At 45.9% G+C, this 20,399-nt stretch overlaps 1 protein-coding gene and 1 pseudogene across 1 annotated transcript in view; one reads left to right on the plus strand and one right to left on the minus strand.

The window, feature by feature from the left end:
• Positions 1-5,290, minus strand: part of LOC142310509 (RNA-binding protein FXR1 pseudogene) — a 31,822-nt pseudogene extending 26,532 nt beyond the window's left edge.
• Positions 1-20,399, plus strand: part of ANK3 (ankyrin 3) — a 1,059,766-nt gene that overhangs the window by 45,995 nt on the left and 993,372 nt on the right. The window lies entirely within an intron of this gene.

Here is a 20,399-nt window from a genome sequence, read left to right on the forward strand (position 1 = left end):
CTAAGTACCTGTTACTTTTAGTTTAAGGTTGTTCAATTCCAATGAGAAATGTGTGATGAACCTGTAATTAGCTGCGGTGATTGGCGACACGTTCCAACATGTCATTTAATCTACCATGTCACACAGTCCTTACTTGTGACCTTATGTTAAAAGTTTTATGTTTTCTTTGTTTTTATTATCTAAAAGTAGCAAAACATAAAAAAAATTTGTATGATTTTGGAATTCTCTTTATTGTAACTATGGCAACTATGAATGCCATAGAAACAAAACATAAAAACATAGCAGATTTTCTTAGTTTTCTTTCTATCCACTGTGCAAAACAAGCATTATACGGCTGTCTGAAAAATTTCCACAGTGCCTTAACAAGGTCATATGTTTAAAGGGGTTGACCGGAGTAAGTCCACAAGTGTGCAGTCACTCTCTGTGTGCCTCTATGTGACTGCAGACTTGTGAATCCTCACATTGTACACACTGTGCGCTGTGAGGTTCTCCGGTGTCAGAGCCAGGAACGGCGGTCATGTTGTTGCGAGTATGTGATATGCAGACCCCCGGCCAAAATCCGACTAAATAGTCGTGGCCTCGCTCAATGCAAGTGTATTGAAAGAAGCCCCGCCCAATTTAAATCAAATGTCAGGGCTGCTTTAACCCCTTAGTGACGGAGCTAATTTTCACCTTAATGACCAGACCAAATTTTGCAATTCTGACCAGTGTCACTTTATGAGGTTATAACTCTAGAACGCTTCAACGGATCCCGGTGATTCTGAGATTGTTTTTTCGTCACATATTGGACTTCATGTTAGTACCAAATTTAGGACAATATTTTTTGCGTTTATTTATGAAAAAAATTGAATATTGGCAAAAATTTTGAAAATTTTGCAATTTTCAACTTTTGAATTTTTATACCGTTAAACCAGAGATTTCTGTGACACAAAATAGTTAATAAATAACATTTCCCACTTATCTACTTTACATCAGACCAATTTTGGAAACAAATTTTTTTTTTGTTAGGAAGTTAGAGGGGTTCAAAGTTTATCAGCGATTTCTCATTTTTACATCAAAATTTACAAAACCATTTTTTTAGGGACCACATCCCATTTGAAGTGACTTTGAGAGGCCTAGATGATAGAAAATACCCAAAAGTGACACCATTCTAAAAACTGCACCCCCCAAAGTACTCAAAACCACGTTCAAGAAGTTTATTAACCCTTCAGGTGCTTCACATGAACAAAAGCAATGTGGAATGAAAAAAAGCAAAAATTAAATTTTACCTAAAAATGTTGCTCTAACCCAAATTTATTCACTTTTAGAAGAAATAACACAACAAAATGGACCCCAAAACTTGTTCCCCACTTTCTTATGAGCACGCCGATACCCCACATGTGATCAGAAACCTCTGTTTGGACAAATGGGAGGGCTCGGAACAGAAGGAGCAATATTTGAATTTTGGAAAGCAAATTTGGCTGAAATAGATTGCGGGCACCATGTTGCATTTACAGGTCCGCTAAGGTACCTAAACAGAAGAAATCCCTCACAAGTGACACAATTTTGGAAACTAGACCCCTCAAGGATTCTATCTAGGGGTATAGTGAGCATTTTAGATCCACAGGTACTTCACAGATTTTGTTAACGTTACGTTGTCATATTGAAAATTTTAATAATTTTCTCAAAAATGTTGCTTTAGCATCAATTTTCTCACTTTTTCAAGAGGTAATTCCAAAAATTTGACCTCAAGGTTTGTTAACCACTTTTTTATGAGCGCGGTGATACCTCACATGTGGTCTGAAACCTTTGTTTGGACAAATGGGAGGGCTTGGAACGAAAGGGGCAATATTTGAATTTTGTAAAGGAAATTTGGCTGAAAAACATTGCGGGCACCATGTCACATTTGGAGGACCCCTAAGGTACCTAAACAGCAGAAACCCCGCACAAGTGACCCCATTTTGGAAACTAGGCCCCTCAAGGAATTTATCTAGATGTTTGGTGAGTACCCTGAACCCCCAGGTGCTTCACAGAATTTTATAATGTTGAGCCATGAAAAAAAAAAAATAAAATTTTACCACAAAATTGTTATTTCAACCAGGTAGCTTTTTTTTTTTACAAGAGTAAAAGGAAAATATTCAGCATAACATTTATTGTGCAATTTCTCCTGAGTTTGGCGATACCTTATATGTGGTGGAAATCAACTGTTTGGGTGCACAGCAGGGCTCGGAAGGGAAGGAGTGCCATTTGACTGCAAAATTGGCTGGAATCAATAGCGGACGCCAGGTTGCATTTGGAGAGCCCCTGAGGTGCCTAAACAGTGGCTGTCCCCCACAAGTGACTCCATTCTGGAAACAAGACACCTCAAGGCTTTTATCTAGGTGTATAGTGAGCAGTTTGAATCCACGAATACTTCACAGATTTTGATAAGCTTAGGTTGCCATATTGAACATTTTCATTTTTTTCACAAAAATGTTGCTTCAGCATCAAATTTCTCACTTTTTCAAGAGACAACAACAAACCGTGGACCCAACAGGTTGTTATCCAATGTCTTATGAGCACAGGGATACCCCACATGTGGCTAAAAACCTCTGTTTGGATAAATGGGAGGGCTTGGAATGGAAGGAGCACCATTTGAATTCTGGAAAAGTTGAGATAAATTGCGGGCACCATGTCACATTTGCAGGGCCCCTTGGGTACCTATACATTAGAAACCCCCCACAAGTGACTCCATTTTGGAAACTGGATTTTATTCAGGAGTATAGTAGCATTTTGAATCCACAGGTACTTCACAAAAATGTTGCTGTAGTAACAAATGTCTCACTTTTAGGCTATGTGGCCATGATCCAGCGACACGGCGTCTAGTACACAGTGTCAGCCTCCTGCAGAGATGTGAGTGTTGTCCACGGGAGAACGCAGCTGCCCATGCCCACGATTTGGGTTCAGGCCGCTGTGGAGCTCTATGCTACCTGCAGAGAACACTCATCTCCGCAGCATAAATTGACATGCTGAGGCTCGGGAAGCTGCCGCCACAGGTCGGTTTATGCTGCGGAGAAGAGAAGTACATTGGGCAAGCACATTGGGCATGGGATTTCTAAAAATCCTTTGTGATGACCTGGGCCCTGAACGTCTTGGGGCACACGTCTGGCAGCGGGATCAAGACACACACAAGCACTTTGTCACTTAAAGAATCTCGGTGATTTATTCACATCCTCATAAACCACGCAGTGTAATGGGCCACAGCCACTTTCCCGCAGGACAATGTCTCACTGTCTGTTTAAACTGCTGATTGTTCATACAGTTCATTCTCTGGCATCAGCCAGTATAGTCCCCTTTCTGGGGTGTTACCTGCCAGTAGGTTTGCAGGCTGTCAGTCTGCCTCCATCCAGTCCAGGGAGACTCTCACACTGGGCTCAACATCCCGGCCCATGGACACGTTCCAATTCCTCACAGCCTCAGTGGATTCTGCAGCTCCCTGACATTTCAGAGCCCTCACTAGCTCTGTATGCACAGGATCTCCTGCACATGTGCTCCAACCAAGATGGCTCCCACCAGCACACAGAGATCATGTGACAAACGACAGCTCCATTAAATCCCATGAGACACACCTACGTATGGGAGGTATGTGGATGGTCAGTCCCGCCCATCACTTCTGACCATCCCATGAACCCAGCCCTGAATGTGTACAACAATCCTCATGGAACTACAAGTCCCAGAGAAACATTCCAGGTTCAGATCACAGAGGATTTCCCCCTCTGTGACACATACCGGCCATCTACCACATTGCATCCTTACATATCCCCCCCCTCTGTTCCAACTTGTAGGGTGGAACACTCGACAACCTACAGTGACCCTGAGACAGGGCATTAGGGAAACCATACCCTACCAGTCGAATGGGCCCTCTACGAAAACTTGGAGTTTCTGCTCCTGACCGACCATCCGCCACTGTCACCAAACCCTCCTCAGTGAACCCTCTTCTCAGACACGTCCGCCGGTCCGACATATCGTTCCATAACTGTCTCCAACGGTCAGTGTGGTAGTGAGACACCCCATCAGTCAAAACTACCGTGCGGCCTGACTCTGCGCTAACCAGTCCACTAGAGGGGCTCTTGTCCAGGTACCTCACAACCGAGCCGACAGGAGATCTCCCACAACTAGACCCTGCACACTCTCTGTTTGCCAATCTACTATGGCCTCTTCTCTTATGACGTCTTAGGTCACCTTTCCATCTCCGCCTTTTCCCACCACCACTTTTGGCTATGGACCAGTCACTCCCTCCATCTTTTCTTTCAGACTTTGTTTTAGAGGGCTTGGACCCTTCAGAGTCTGTGCCATAGCCTGATTTATAGGTAGGTCTTCTATGACCTAGGCTCCTTTCCCTACAGGACCTACTTCCCTTGCCAGTGAAGGCAACACGTTCATCAGGTGGACCACACTTCTTCTCTGGGCCCTGGCCCGAAAGCGGTCGTGACCTCAAACTCACTTGACAAAGTGTCTCTGCAATCTTCTGTCTTTCAAGATCCATTTGCTTTAGTTCTTCCAGGTATCCCAGGCGGTATTCTAGGAGAACTCGTACGTTTTCAACACACTCCTTTGTTCCCGCCATGACACATGGAACCATACCAACTTCACAGGGTAACCTGGCTTTATGATAAACCTTAAGTCTTACTCTCGTCACACCGGATGTATCAACCATCTCCTGCATGACTCTTCCATTTCTGCCAATCAGTTTCTTGACAAGTTCTCTGGGCACTTGTGTGACCTCTTCCACAAAGTCCAACAGCCTTCGAGCTGTTTTCACTGCTTCTTCAGTTTTCCCATAGATTTGGAATGTTCCACTGTGCTCTTCTAATTCAATCGCTGTAATACCTGGAACCTTCCTGGCTTGCTGAATGTTACTTTTCAGCGCTCTTAATGCGAGCCCAATTAATGATTTCTTCACCACCACAACTTCCTGAAATTCTGCAGTGAGCTGCTTCATACACTCCAAGCGTCTGGTGTCTTCTTCCATCTGTGCCGAGATGAGCCATTTCGTGCGAAGACACTGCAGGTGCATGTCACTCAGGATAGCCACCCGCTTCTTTGTGACATTACTGGCAGAGCACACCACCAACCGACAAGTCTCTGGGGCAAAGTACACTTCACAGGCCCCTACAGCCTTCTTAAACGTCTCATGCATCGACTTATGGGCACAGGCTTTTCTTAGGTCTTCGGGCACATCTACCATGCACTTAAAGAATGGACCGGTTTCGTGACCTTCAAGGAAATTAGACCATTCCTTTGGTCTCTTGCATCTATCTTTTTCTCTCATGCACGGCTCCACCTCTTGAGTTACACACTCTTCCGGTTCAGCTCCAGCCTCAGAGCCTTTGGGTTTGCTACTCTTCTTAACCAAGACAATCTCTATGTCTTCCATCTTGGTCTTACCAGGCAGGTCACTCAGGCTATCAGTTCCTGATAAGACCTCTGGTCCAGACTTCACCTCATCAGAGACTCTTTTCACTTCTGCAGCACCAGCTGTCTCTTGGGTCTTCACTGCGTTACCTTCAACTTCCTTGCGGGTCTCTGCAGTGTCACATTCAGTCCTCTTTTTTTCTGCAAGGGTGTCACACCCTTCAGCGTGGTACTCTGTTCCTCTTAGACCTTTGGCCCCGTTTTCACCCTTCATCACCCCAACACTGGGTAATTTACCGGTCTGCTCACAATGACCTCTATGGATTTGTACTTCACCAACTTTCTCCAGGATTCCTTGTCCTGTATTACCCTCTAGGATTTCACCTCCCACAGTGCTCTTGTCCGACAGACCTTCTGCTTCATGCTTGGAATCTATAGGAGACACCACCATTACTGCTTTGGTTGGCTCATTTTTTGACATTTCACCCTGCTGATGTCTGTCGTTACAATGTGTCAGTTCAGTTTCTGATACCTCTTTCTTGTGTAGGACATCGCTGTCTGACTCTACCTTAGCAGTTGCTACTGGCAATATGTTTTCCTCGACCAGGTACTTCACTTTCTCTGCACCCTCAGACGGGATACCTTGCACAAGCTTTTGGCGCTTATTACGTCTCCGGCGTCTGGAGGAGGTTTTACCCTTCTCAATTGTCTGTACCTCACTGCACTCTCTTGTCCTTTTATAAGAGTCAGTGTCCATTCTGGAGTCATCGTCACTCCCCCTGGCGTCCTGGACTATCATGTCCCCACTTAACCAGATATCTGCCTCCCTTTCTGGAGCTACCCCGTTTTTAACGGTCACACTATTGGTTATTCCCTTAGTCCCTATGTCACCAAGTTGGGTCCGTCCATTTTCTTTGGTCACCCCTAACTTAGGACAGTCAATTTTAGAAGGTACTATCTCCTCCTTACCACACATAACTCCACAACAAGGACCCCTTTTCACCTCCCAATGTGGTAGGGTTTCCTTTGGGCTGTTCTGGCTCTTACACAAGCAACCGGATACGTCCCCCTGCTTCCACAAGTGCACAAATAATTTAGAGTCCCAACCTATAATAATTGGGTGCAGTAAATCTGAGACTACACCAACATCATGAGAACCACTGTCCCTGGCTGTCTTTATGACCACGCTGGATACTGGGTATTCTGTCTCATTATTGTGGGTGCAGCTGACGTGGATCTTCCTTCCAGGAATCAAGTTGACATCAGAAGTGGCCCTCACCAGGGTCACCAAGCTCCTTGAGTCTACGACCCCTGTTACAGATTCCCCATCCACTTCCACGGAACACAGACGTGGCTTCTCGTCGGATGGGTGGTCTATACCGCAAACCGGGCACTTGTGGCATGAACACTGTTGTCCCTGGCTACAGTCCATCTGCGCCACTTCACCCTTGGATTTGGGATGCTCTGCACCATTTTGGGGGACCACCGCTTTCTGGGACTCCTCCCCCTTTTGGGCATCCACCCCTTTATGGGACTCCATCCCCTTATGGGCAACCACCCCTTTATGGGACTCCACCCCCTTATGGGCAACCACCCCTTTATGGGACTCCACCCCCTTATGGGCAACCACCCCTTTATGGGACTCCACCCCTTTATGGGCAACCACCCCTTTATGGGCTTTCTGTGGCTTCCTTGCAGTGTCCTTAGATCCCAGTTCACACCGTTCCCCTTTATCTCCCTGGGTACCCTGTGCCCGTACTGGCCCCAGAAGGGAATTCACAAACTGGTCCACTGCTGCCACATCTCTGCGCACTGACAGCTCCTGCTGTCCACACACAAGGAACTGGTACAGCTCCTCCATAACGTCCAGGCTTGCGGCTCCACTCATGGTCGCTCAGCTTTCCCGGAACTTCGTGGACCCGCCGATCCACCGCAAGCTGCTTGAGTGCGCCGTCAATTTTCGTGGACCCGCCGATCCACCGCAAACCGCTTCAAAAAATTTTTTCGTGGACCCGCCGATCCACAGCAAGCAGTCCGTATCCACAAGAATATGTCCTAGGCCGTTGCCCTTAGCAACCAGGCTGTGTTGCCCCTAGCAACCAGGCTGCGTTGCCCCTAGCAACCAGGCCATATGCCCGCATTCTCCACCATAATGTGACGACCTGGGCCCTGAACGTCTTGGGGCACACGTCTGGCAGCGGGATCAAGACACACACAAGCACTTTGTCACTTAAAGAATCTCGGTGATTTATTCACATCCTCATAAACCACGCAGTGTAATGGGCCACAGCCACTTTCCCGCAGGACAATGTCTCACTGTCTGTTTAAACTGCTGATTGTTCATACAGTTCATTCTCTGGCATCAGCCAGTATAGTCCCCTTTCTGGGGTGTTACCTGCCAGTAGGTTTGCAGGCTGTCAGTCTGCCTCCATCCAGTCCAGGGAGACTCTCACACTGGGCTCAACATCCCGGCCCATGGACACGTTCCAATTCCTCACAGCCTCAGTGGATTCTGCAGCTCCCTGACATTTCAGAGCCCTCACTAGCTCTGTATGCACAGGATCTCCTGCACATGTGCTCCAACCAAGATGGCTCCCACCAGCACACAGAGATCATGTGACAAACGACAGCTCCATTAAATCCCATGAGACACACCTACGTATGGGAGGTATGTGGATGGTCAGTCCCGCCCATCACTTCTGACCATCCCATGAACCCAGCCCTGAATGTGTACAACAATCCTCATGGAACTACAAGTCCCAGAGAAACATTCCAGGTTCAGATCACAGAGGATTTCCCCCTCTGTGACACATACCGGCCATCTACCACATTGCATCCTTACACCTTCCACTGTGCTTCTACTGCACAATGCAGCGTTATGGACGCAGGGAAAACACTCTGCGCCCAAAACGCTGCAAATCCCGATTGTGGGCGCACAGCCTAAAATGCTACAATGGATGAATGGATAGATGTCAAACAAATATAACGTCCCACCCCCTGCATATTCTAAGCTGGCGCCCTTTAGTGCCTTTCATGTGGCACTAAAGGGTGCCTAGCCTTGTATTTAGCCCCCCAAAAAATTAATAATTAAAATAAACGACGTGGGGTCCCCCCTATTTTTGATAGCCAGCTAGGGTAAAGCAGACAGCTGTAGCCTGCAAACCACAGCTGACAGCTTCACCTTGGCTGGTGATCAATTTGGAGGGCTCCCCAGGCGTTTTTAAAAAAAAAAAAAAAAAAACGTGGGGTCCCCCCAAATTAGATCACCAGCCAAGGTGAAGCAGACAGCTGGGGTCTGGTATTCTCAGGGTGGGAAGAGCCATGGTTATTGGACTCTTCCCAGCCTAAAAATAGCAGGCCGCAGCCGCCCCAGAAGTGGCGCATCCATTAGATGCGCCAATCCTGGCGCTTCGCTCCAGCTCATCCCGCGCCCTGGTGCGGTGGCAGACGGGGTAATATATGGGGTTGATACCAGCTGTAATGTCACCTGGCATCAAGCCCTGGGGTTAGTGATGTCACGGCATCTGAACAGATACCCGACATCACTAACCCAGTCAAGAAATAGAAAAAAATAAAGACAAAAAAAAAATTTATTTGAAAAAAAACTCCCCGAAACATTCCTCTTTTACCAATTTATTGTAAATAAATAAATTTCGGTCGCTGTAATCCATTTTTGAGGTCCCACGCCGTCTCTGGATCTTCTAGAATATGGGGGGCACGTTCAGGGAACGTATCCCCCATTTTCTGGAAGAGCAAGCTCTCCATGAGCAGTGTGGGTGCAGTAATCTGAGAATACTGCACTCACACTGCCCCGGTCCAACCTAGGACAGAGTGACCTGCAGTAACCTCATTCTAGAATATGAGGGGCACGCTCACAGAACGTACCCCCCATTTTCTAAAACAGCAGGCTCTCCATGTGAGGAGTGTGTCTGCAGATTACTGCACTCACCCTCCCCCGGTCCACAGTGGAGCAGCCTACTGCAGCAGCGACGTCAGCGTCCCTGCTTGCAGGGATCCAGCTGACAGCCGCTGTCTGCGCATGCGCCGCCAGCATTCAAGAGAAGGAGGCGGCGTGATCGCGGGGCCGGAGCACCAGCAGCCAGGTAACGTATGACCGGGGGCTGGGGGGGGTGACGGGGGGTGACGGGGGGACCTGGGGACAACTTTCTGCCGCATGTGACGTGTCACATGCGGCAGAAAGAGTAGGATGAATGCGGCCGCCATTTTCCACGCTCCGGAGGGGAGAGGGGGGAGGCGGCTCTGGAGAACCGGAGGGGGCTCCGGGGACCAGAGATCTCCGGTGTACCGGAGGAGGGGTCAGGGGGAGGACATTTCCCTCCGATCTGAAATGTTTGATCATTTCAGATCGGAGGGAAATGAATGCAGAGCCGACGGCGGCGGCAGTTTTCAGCGCGCGTCGGCGCCATCTTGGATTTTCCGGAGGGGTGGTAGGGGTGGTGGGGGGACTCTCCAGGACCGGGGGCTTTGGGGGCACTAGAGGATTATATTTATTTCTCATCTGACATGTTTGATCACGTCAGATGAGAAATAAATCAATTTTACCGGCCATTTTTTTTTTTTTTAATGTTGTCGCCGGTATACGGTGTATACCGGCGATCGCATTAACGGGGTCCAAAAAAAACACCCCGATTCATAATCTTGGGGGTCTCAGCTACCTCCGGTAGCTGAAACCCCCGAGATTTTTCGTCACTGGGGGGCGCTACAAGCTTTTTCCGGCCTGACGTCTCAAGACGTCGGAACAGAATAAGTACCCTGTTTTTCCGACGTCTTGAGACGTTAGGCCGTCGCTATGGGGTTAATAAAACTCTATAAAGTATGCTGCCAACATAAAAAATAAACAGCCTTTCAGTGCATGAAAACAGGATACACAATCCAAACAACGGCACTTAGGTGAAAGTTCAGTATACAACTCTTAGGGCATTGAGACTTCAGGAGGCCTACTCACCTCCACACACAGACACCTAATGATACACCTGGGCTTCCTTGTATTCACCATACCACGCCCTGGGGTGGGGATATGTGAGCAGCCAGGTTTACCCATCTCTCTGAATGAAGCGTTGCCATGCCCTATTAACATTGTCAGTACTATACGTGCTGGAGCTTGCTTTCGGGCTTACATCACTGAGGATATCCAGCTCTGGGATACATATCTCCCTTACATGTTGTGTCTGGCGGCCAAGTTAAAATAGCTACCAACATTTCTTGGGTCGCGTAAGCCCCACCCCAACTTCATCTTTGTCCCTCGCAAAAATGTCCTGACACCTTAGTGCAGTCATGGCGAACCTTTTACAGGCCGAGTGCCCAAACTGTAGCCCTAATCCCAATTTTTTTTCCGAAGTGCCAACCAATCCTATCATGTAAATAATTGATTGTAACCTTACCTTTGCAGTCTTCTCTTCAGCAGGGGGTATCACGCTCATGCTTACCACAGATTGAAGCTGAGCCCTTTCCAGACACAGCAGTTGATCTTTCTGGAAAAAATTGCAGCATATTAGACAGAGATTTTAGCCTGGAATGTAATCAGATGTCACCCTGTAATCCACATCTACATTTCAAAGTCTGAACATCTTGAAATCCCATAAAGACGTAGGAGTTGCTCCCCTCCCTCTTCATTATGTAGTTATGTCCCCTTCCTGGGCCACTTCTTGGTAAACATGTCCCCCATCCTGATATATATTTCCTACATTCTGGTATATTTGTCCCCATCATGGCCCCATCCTGGTAAATGTACCTAATCCTGGTAAATGTACCCCATCCTGGTAAATGTAACTTATTCTGGCATGTTCCCCCAAGCTGGTAAATGTACCCCATCCTGACATATTGCCCATCCTTGTAAATGTTCCCCCATCCCGGCATGTACCCCATTCCTGGTAAATGTCCTCGATCCTGGTAAATGTTCCCAATCCTGGTTAATTTACCCCCATCCAGGTAAATGTACCCCCATGCAGGTAAATGTCCCCCTTCCTACCATGTACCCCTTCCTGTTAAATGTTCCCCTTCCTGGTAAATGTTCCCCTTCCTGGTAAATGTACCCTATCGTGACATGTTTCCTCCATCCTGGCATGTATGTTCCCTCCATCCTGGCATCCATGTTTCCTCCATCTTGGCATGCATGTTTCCCCATCCTGGCATGTATGTTTTCCCCATCCTCGCATGCATGTTTCCTCTATCCTGCCATGCATGTTTCCCCATCTTGGCATGCATGTTTCCTCCATCCTGCCATGCATGTTTCCTCTATCCTGCCATGCATGTTTTCCCCATCCTGGCATGCATGTTTCCTCCATCCTGGCATGCATGTTTCCTCCATCCTGGAATGTATGTTTCCTCCATCCTGGCATGTATGTTTCCTCCATCCTGGCATGTATGTTTCCTCCATCCTGGCATGTATGTTTCCTCCATCGTGGCATGCATGTTTCCTCCATCTTGGCATGTATGTTTTCCCCATCCTGGCATGCATGTTTCCTCCATCTTGGCATGTATGTTTTTCCCATCCTGGCATGCATGTTTCCTCCATCCTGGCATGCATGTTTCCTCCATCCTGGCATGTATGTTTCCTCCATCGTGGCATGCATGTGTCCTCCATCTTGGCATGCATGTTTCCTCCATCTTGGCATGTATGTTTTTCCCATCCTGGCATGTATGTTTCCCCATCCTGGCATGTATGTTTTTCCCATCCTGGCATGCATGTTTCCTCCATCCTGGCATGCATGTTTCCTCCATCTTGGCATGTATGTTTTCCCCATCCTGGCATGCATGTTTCCTCCATCTTGGCATGCATGTTTCCTCCATCCTAGCATGTATGTGTCCTCCATCTTGGCATGTATGTTTTCCCCATCCTGGCATGCATTGTTCCCCATCCTGGCATGCATGTCATCCACCCCATGCTGGCATGTCTGTGTGTGTCCCCATGCTGGCATGCATGTTTCCCCCCCATACTGGCATGCGCGTTTCCCCCCCATGCTGGCATGTGCGTGTCCCCCCCCCCCCCCATACTGGCATGTGTGTTTCCCCCCCCATGCTGGCATGTGCATTCCCCCCCCATACTGGCATGCGTGTTTCCCCAACAATGCTGGCATGTGCGTTCCCCCCCCCCATACTGGCATGTGTGTTCTCCCCCACCCCATGCTGGCATGTGTGTTCCCCCTCCCCCACCCCATGCTGGCATGTGTGTTCTCCCCCACCTCATGCTGGCATGTGTGTTTCTCCCCCACCCCATGCTGGCATGTGTGTTTCTCCCCCACCCCATGCTGGCATGTGTGTTTCTCCCCCATCCCATGCTGGCATGTGTGTTTCTCCCCCATCCCATGCTGGCATGTGTGTTTCTCCCCCACCCCATGCTGGCATGTGTGTTCTCCCCCACCCCATGCTGGCATGTATGTTCTCCCCATGCTGGCACTGGCCCCCCCATCCCCACCTTGGCACAGCCGCACACGAGTTATAAAAAAAAAGCAACACACAACTCACCTCCCTGGACACGCTCCACCGCTGTGCGCCACTGAGTCCTCAGTTCCCACGCGGCCAGAAGACCTCATTACGCCGGCGCCGCTCGCTGACGCTCCTCCGTCTCCTAGGCAACACACCTACAGCCTGGGGGAGGAGGATTGTCAGAGTGAGGAGAAATGTCTCCTCTGCTCCAACACAGCTTTGATCTGCGCGACTGCACCAGCAGATCAAAGCGGCAGGATCAGGCGACAGCACGCGTGCCAGCAAAATGGGCTCTGCGTGCCCCTTAGTGTAATGATCCCGATCTACTCAAAAGACCCACTTTTGCAGGGAGTTTACATAAACCCTGCATCTTTTTGACCCAGGAGTCCAAAAATCTCAGACTGTGGGTAAACTATGATCCCACCAGCATCCTTGGATAGTTATCCTAAATAATCACTAGATAAATGAGCATTCACTTGTTTGTCAGTTGATCCCTCCTAAAGGCCAACGATTGGGAATGGTTTTTTTTAAAAACGCTGATATCAGCCAATGTACAATGATCTTTAGTCTACAATTAATATTTAAAACATAACATGACTGCTTAATGTCATGTCTACGTATGGAATTACTGCTATCAAGTCAGAAATAATGACACGTGAACAACAAAAAAGCAAAGTGAAAACACAATATACAGTGCCTTGTGAAAGTATTCGGGCCCTTTGAATTTTTCAACATTTTCCCACATTTCAGGCTTCAAACATAAAGATAAAAATTTAAATTTTATGGTGAAGAATCAACAACAAGTGGGACACAATTGTGAAGTTGAACGAAATGTATTGCTTATTTTAAACTTTTTAAAAAAATAAATAACTGAAAATTGGGGCGTGCAATATTATTAGTCCCCTTTAAGTTAATACTTTGTGGCACCACCTTTTGCTGTGATTACAGCTGCAAGTCGCTTGCGGTATGTGTCTATCAGTTTTGCACATCGAGAGACTCAAATTCTTGCCCATTCTTCCTTTGCAAACAGCTGGAGCTGAGTGAGGTTGGATGGAGAGCGTTTGTGAACAGCAGTTTTCAGCTCTTTCCACAGATTCTCGATTGGATTCAGATCTGGACTTTGACTTGGCCATTCTAACACCTGGATATGTTTAGTTGTGAACCATTCCATTGTATATTTTGCTTTATGTTTGGGATCATTGTCTTGTTGGAAGTCAAATCTCTGTCTCAGTCTCAGATGTTTTGCAGACTCCAACAGGTTTTCTTCAAGAATGGTCCTGTATTTGGCTCCATCCATCTTCCCATCAATTTGAACCATCTTCCCTGTCCCTGCTGAAGAAAAGCAGGCCCAAACCATGATGCTGCTACCACCATGTTTTACAGTGGGGATGGTGTGTTCAGAGTGATGGGCTGAGTTGCTTTTACGCCAAACATATCATTTGGCATTGTGCCCAAAAAGTTTGATTTTGATTTCATCTGACCAAAGCACCTTCTTCCACATGTTTGGTGTGTCTCCCAGGTGGCTTGTGGCAAACTTTAAACAACACTTTTTATGGATATCTTTGAGAAATGGCTTTCTTCTTGCCACTCTTCTATAAAGGCCAGATTTGTGTAGTGTATGACTGATTGTTGTCCTATGGACAGACTCTCCCACCTCAGCTGTAGATCTCTGCAGTTCATCCAGAGTGATCATGGGCCTCTTGGCTGCATCTCTGATAAGTCTTCTCCTTGTTTGAGATGAACGTTTTGAGGGACGGCCAGGTCTTGATAGATTTGCAGTGATATGATACTCCTTCCATTTCAATATGATTGCTTGCACAGAGCTTCTTGGGATGTTTAAAGTTTTGGAAATCTTTTTGTAACCAAATGCGGCTTTAAACTTCTCCACAACAGTATCACGGACCTGCCGGTTGTGTTGTTTGGTCTTCATGATGCTCTCTGCACTTTAAACAGAACACTGAGACTATCACAAAGCAGGTACATTTTTACGCAGACTTGGTTACACACAGGTGGATTATATTTATCATCATCAGTCATTTAGGTGGTAACTGTGGACGATCATGAAAAGTCCCATTAATAAGGAAAAAGCAAAACCACAAGAATAGTTGGAAACTGAGCTGACCGAAATCCCCTATCAGACAACACTAGAAGTAGCAGTGGGATGTTCTTAACACACCTAGACACCTCGTCACTGCTTGAGAAACTTGCTACACCTCAAAGATAGAAATGAGAAATCCTAACTTGCCTCGGAGCAGTCCCCAAAGAAATAGCAAGCCTCCAACATGCAACAACGGGGATGTAAGAAAACACAATACACAGATAGAAAATTTCTATCAGCAAAGGTGAGGCCCAACTTACTAGATACGACAAGACAGGACAGATAACTGATTGCGGCCAGCAAAAATCCCTGTAAAAAATACCAATCGACTGATAATAAAAAATACTGAGACCACACGGACTCTCCCCCACTATATCAGGTACTCTTCTGCTAGACACTTTAGACAGAACTGCAGATATAATGTTAAGGAACAAAATCACAGAACAAATAATATTCAAGTGCAAATAATCCAAACATGAACAGGGAGCAAACTCCCTTTTTTGCTGGAGGAACTGCTCTGCTCACAGAAGCAGAAAGACAGATTCTCACATACAAGAAACCAAACACAGAACCAAGTGGAATAAGCAGAAACAACCTTAAGTGCAATTTCAGCAATTTAACACAGAAACTAGCAACCTTATCTGAAGTAGATTTAGGCACAAAAGAAATGGGAGAAACTGAAGGAAAAACTCCCAGACATCTTCAGAAGCAGGCAGGAAGAATTATCACTGGCAGCCGCCAGGCAGAAAATGCTCTCATAAATCCACTAGGCTGATTTGCAATAGGATTTCCTGGACTCCCAAATAACTCCAACACCTGTCTGGGTCACAGATTCAGACTTCAGCTTCATTACCATTCCTGGCCACGAGAGGGACCGCCATACCAGCACCCACTCGGATGACATTCACAACAGTTACTATCCCCGGCAACACCGAGAACTACAGCTAATACAGTATATAGGGGACTATGTGAGGTCCTATGCTATATATAGGGGGCTATGAATGCTGCTGTGTCTCTCATTTTGCATCAAAAGATGTGTAACAGAGCCCCTGTGTGTTAATCACGTGACCTATCAAAGAACTGCCCAGGGCCCTTAATCCACCCCTGCTTTTGGGCATTTTGGGGGCTTATGAAAAGAAAATATGGCTCCACTGGTTTATTTATATCTATAGACTCATGTCGTTATTTGTCTGAGTCGTGCTGACAATGCCTTGTATATAAAGTACTCCAGGCTTCTACACGGAAGTATTGAGCAATATGAACCAACGGTAAGCACCTATCTAAGGATACGTTATATTCTTATTAAAAAAAAAAATGCTTAACACTATTAGTTTTTCTTCACTGTTGGCTCTAGTGTTGAGTAATCACATTTCTAAGGAAGACTGTGATTCACTATTGTGGTTACAATATAAGGGCTCTTAAAGGCTTTCAGTAATTTCTTTATATCAATAAGTCGTAAGTATTTATCCATAGATTGGTTTATATATTCATTTTCAATTGGAAGCTGTAAATGTCCATTACAGAGCAATTCAGGATATCATAGAACATTGAGACTACAGAATAATCATGCACCAAGAGATGATGTCTGTTATCAAATAGGATTGTGAAATCCTCACTCTGTCACAGATATTTTCCTAATTGGCTATGATTATGACAGGTAACATTATAAAAATATGACCTTAATCCTTTTTTGACTAATTAACATTATTGCGACTTTTCAATGTAACCAAACCTCTGCAGCAAGACTAAATTTTCATCTACCTAAAGGCTCCGAATAACAGCTGCTTTAGGCTGCACCCATCATTAAAGCCTCACCCAAAATCTACACAGCGTTGGCAAACAGTCATAAAATGCTTACCATGTGTACATTTAATATAATTTTTTTTCTGATATAGTAAAAATAAGCACTTTTACAAGTAGCCTACCTATTCTAGTAGCCTATCTTACAGTTTTGTGTATGCAGCACCTATGCAGACAACTACGCACTAGTCCATGGCTACAGACTACAAAGAAAACCCATATTTCCACTGATCTTACATTTCTACCGTTCTCCACTGGCAGACACAAATAGAAAAGGGCCCCTGTGCAATGATATACATGGGCCATTTGTTGTCAAATATATCATCATAATGCACAAGTCCACCTGTTTTAGAGGTAGAAATGGGTCCCCTTTCCTCTTGGGCCCCTGGTTGCACCAATGATATGTCTGACTCTGACGTTCTCCCTTTGCCTCCTGCTTCTTGCCTGTGTGAGTCTTGTAGAGGCAGCTGTATGCAGAATAGCAATTCTTAAGTAAGTTATTTGAGATAGTAAGGGAGAGGAGAATCAGGCAAGGAGTCTAACATTCTGTTATGGTCGCTGAGGGGCAGCGAGCATCCTGGAGTGGACCCACTGGGCCATACACTGAACTCCTCTGGGGTAGCTAACCAGTAGAGAACCCCTATACAGGGATTGTCTGGCACAGCAACAAGGGGTCTAAATGCATGACTGCCAGGGACCAGTGGAGGTCAGCTCTTCTGGACTGGTAAAGTCTCTTAATGTCTGGTGCTGGTGTGATCAGATGTGGCAGCATGGAGATGGTCTTTTGGACTTGGCAGCATGGTGATGGTGGCTCAGACATAGTAGCACGGAGGTGGTGGCTCAGACGTGGCAGCACAGAGGTGATGGTAGAGAGCAGGCTCTAAGATGAGACACAGGTTAGGAAGACGAGACTGGTACTAGGGCACAGTTCTCAGAACTAGACACAGTAGAGTAATGGGACCTGAGAACTAGCAACGCACTAACTAGTAGGTAATGTTGCTCAAGCGCCTCCACTAAGGGGAGGTGGTCTCAAATACCTTTCAGGGTAAGATGACCTCTAGAATCACTTATGGCTAATGGGATGACGGCGGCCCTTTAAGAAAGGAGGCGTGGCCACGCACGCACCCTATGGGCACTCCCAGGAGGCCTGCATGTGGCCTGGAAGCAGGAGCAGGCCGTGGCACAGCTTGGGACAGGGAGGAGCACATGGAGCCGAAAGAAAGATGAGGGGAAGGTCGCCCCCACCTGGGCATTGGAGCTGGGGCATGTAGGGATGCCGTGATGGGTCTGGAACCGGGTGCTACACATACGTAATCATAGGTTCACCAGAGAAAATACATGTTCTGCAATAAATGCTTCCTAAGCTCTTAACTTGTAGATCCACAAGCAGACATCTCGAAGAGAAGTGATCTCATCATTTTGCTGATCAGTGCAATTTTTGGGGCTCAGACTCTGGCTGATATCACATTGTTGACTTAGGGGTTTCACCTGAAAACCTTGTTCAGAAGCAACATAAAATGAGAAGATCTGATGCCAGTGTAGTAACATAGCTATTAACAAAGTGGCCAAACATCTGAAACCAATTTCAAATAAATATACTGTATAGATCAATGATAGAGCTATAGAATGCCCAATCCAAATAATGTGTCCATACAGTACATAAAGAACATCACTACTGAACAATTCACTCTAGGGGACAGATTAAAGGCAATCTGTCAGTAGGATCAGCCCTCCTAAACTGTAGGTCATATAAGGCTGAATAAGATTATACCTTGATATCTACAATCCGATGTCTTAATCCAGAGAGTCCACATTTTTTCTCATCATGCAAAGGATGTTCCAGGCTATGGGCAGGACACTGACCTCAAGTGGACAGTAAAGCTGAACTTTGTGTTCTTAAAGGGAGTCTGTCAGCAGATTTTTGCTACCTCATCTAAGAACAACATAATGTAGGCAAATAGATTCTAAATCTAATGATGTGTCACATAGATTACTGGCTGCAGACGTTCTGACACAGTGAAAGATTTAATTTTTTTTGTATGTAGCAGAGCTCTGGGAGCTACCCCTGCCCACACCAGGATTTCAGTGTACATTTCCATAGACAGAAGCTGCTAATCACAGAAGGGGGTGGAGTTGGACTAGAACTGACAAGCTGTGCTGAGACCCACTAATGATAAAGATAATAAGCTTAAACTAACATTGCAGATAAATAAAAACACATTTTGAGATAAGAGACAGCTAGCTGTAAACTTTGTGTTAACTCTTACAGCATGTTGCATTCAGATTACATAGCAAAAACATCCTGACCGAGTCCCTTTAAAAACACATTTGCTGCAGCTCTCAAAGCTCTGCTGTATTGTATCAACATTGAAACAGTGATATGGAAGCTGAGAGGAACCTGCCCATGTGTCATGTACAGTATAATGACACAAAGCTCTGCATGAGATCAGGAGAGCAGAGACCGGCCGTCATGTGTCACAGGTAACATCTCCTTCTATTAAAATAATCTCTGGAGGCAGATTCTCAGGGAGTTCAGTGTGAGGCCCATAGATCTTAACAGCTCATTTACATATAAGAAAAAGGTGGATTTCCCTGGAATAAGACATCAGATCATAGGTATAAAGGTATCATTGTTTTCAGCTTTCTATAACCTACATGATCATATACATGGCTTAGGAGCGTTGATCCTACTGACAGATTCCCTTTAAGTTGCATGGAACTGTGCCACAGCTTCCTTCACAGCCTGGTGTAAGGAAATAAAAGTACAGTGAATTACACACTTTATCAGAGCTGCTTCTCCTTTATTCTTGAGCGAGGAGAGAAATACGGGTGTAAGCCGCACTAAAACCACAGAGTCCAGAAGATTTAGGACAAAAGGAATCATACCTATGGTGTGGTTTTACCGCGGCTTACACCTGTATTCCTCTCTTCGCTCATGATACTATTAACCCTCGGGGCCGCTGCTGACCACAACCGTTACTTGTGCAGAAAGGAGTTGTGACTGGCACAACTTCATCAGGTCAATGCATTTTTAGCAGAAGACCAAATCTCCCATACCGGGTAAGACCCTATTTGCGCTTTTTTTCCACATTTACATCACATCTCCTTTATTCTTAGGATTGAAGGGGGCCTAGAATTAAATAAGTCATGAATCATTTTATGAAAAGCGAATATTCCTTTAAAGCTGAGAAGCCTCACCTGATGCATCTTGGAACGCCTTAGATTGGAAGGTTGGGGGCTTTTAGTGGCTATTCAGTAGCGCATTAGGTTACAGTCATATGAAAAAGTTTGGGCACCCCTATTAATGTTAACCTTTTTTCTTTATAACAATTTGGGTTTTTGCAACAGCTATTTCAGTTTCATATATCTAATAACTGATGGACTGAGTAATATTTCTGGATTGAAATGAGGTTTATTGTACTAAAAGAAAATGTGCAATCCGCATTTAAATAAAATTTGACCGGTGCAAAAGTATGGGCACCTCAACATAAAAGGGACATTAATATTTTGTAGATCCTCCTTTTTGCAAAAATAACAGCCTCTAGTCGCTTTCTGTAACTTTTAATAATTCCTGGATCCTGGATGAAGGTATATTTGACCATTTCTGTTTACAAAACAATTCCAGTTCAGTTAAGTTTGATGGTCGCCGAGCATTGACAGCACGCTTCAAATCATCCCACAG

The sequence above is a fragment of the Anomaloglossus baeobatrachus genome, chromosome 5 (genome assembly GCF_048569485.1).
Source record: "Anomaloglossus baeobatrachus isolate aAnoBae1 chromosome 5, aAnoBae1.hap1, whole genome shotgun sequence".
NCBI classification, from domain to species: Eukaryota; Metazoa; Chordata; class Amphibia; order Anura; family Aromobatidae; genus Anomaloglossus; species Anomaloglossus baeobatrachus.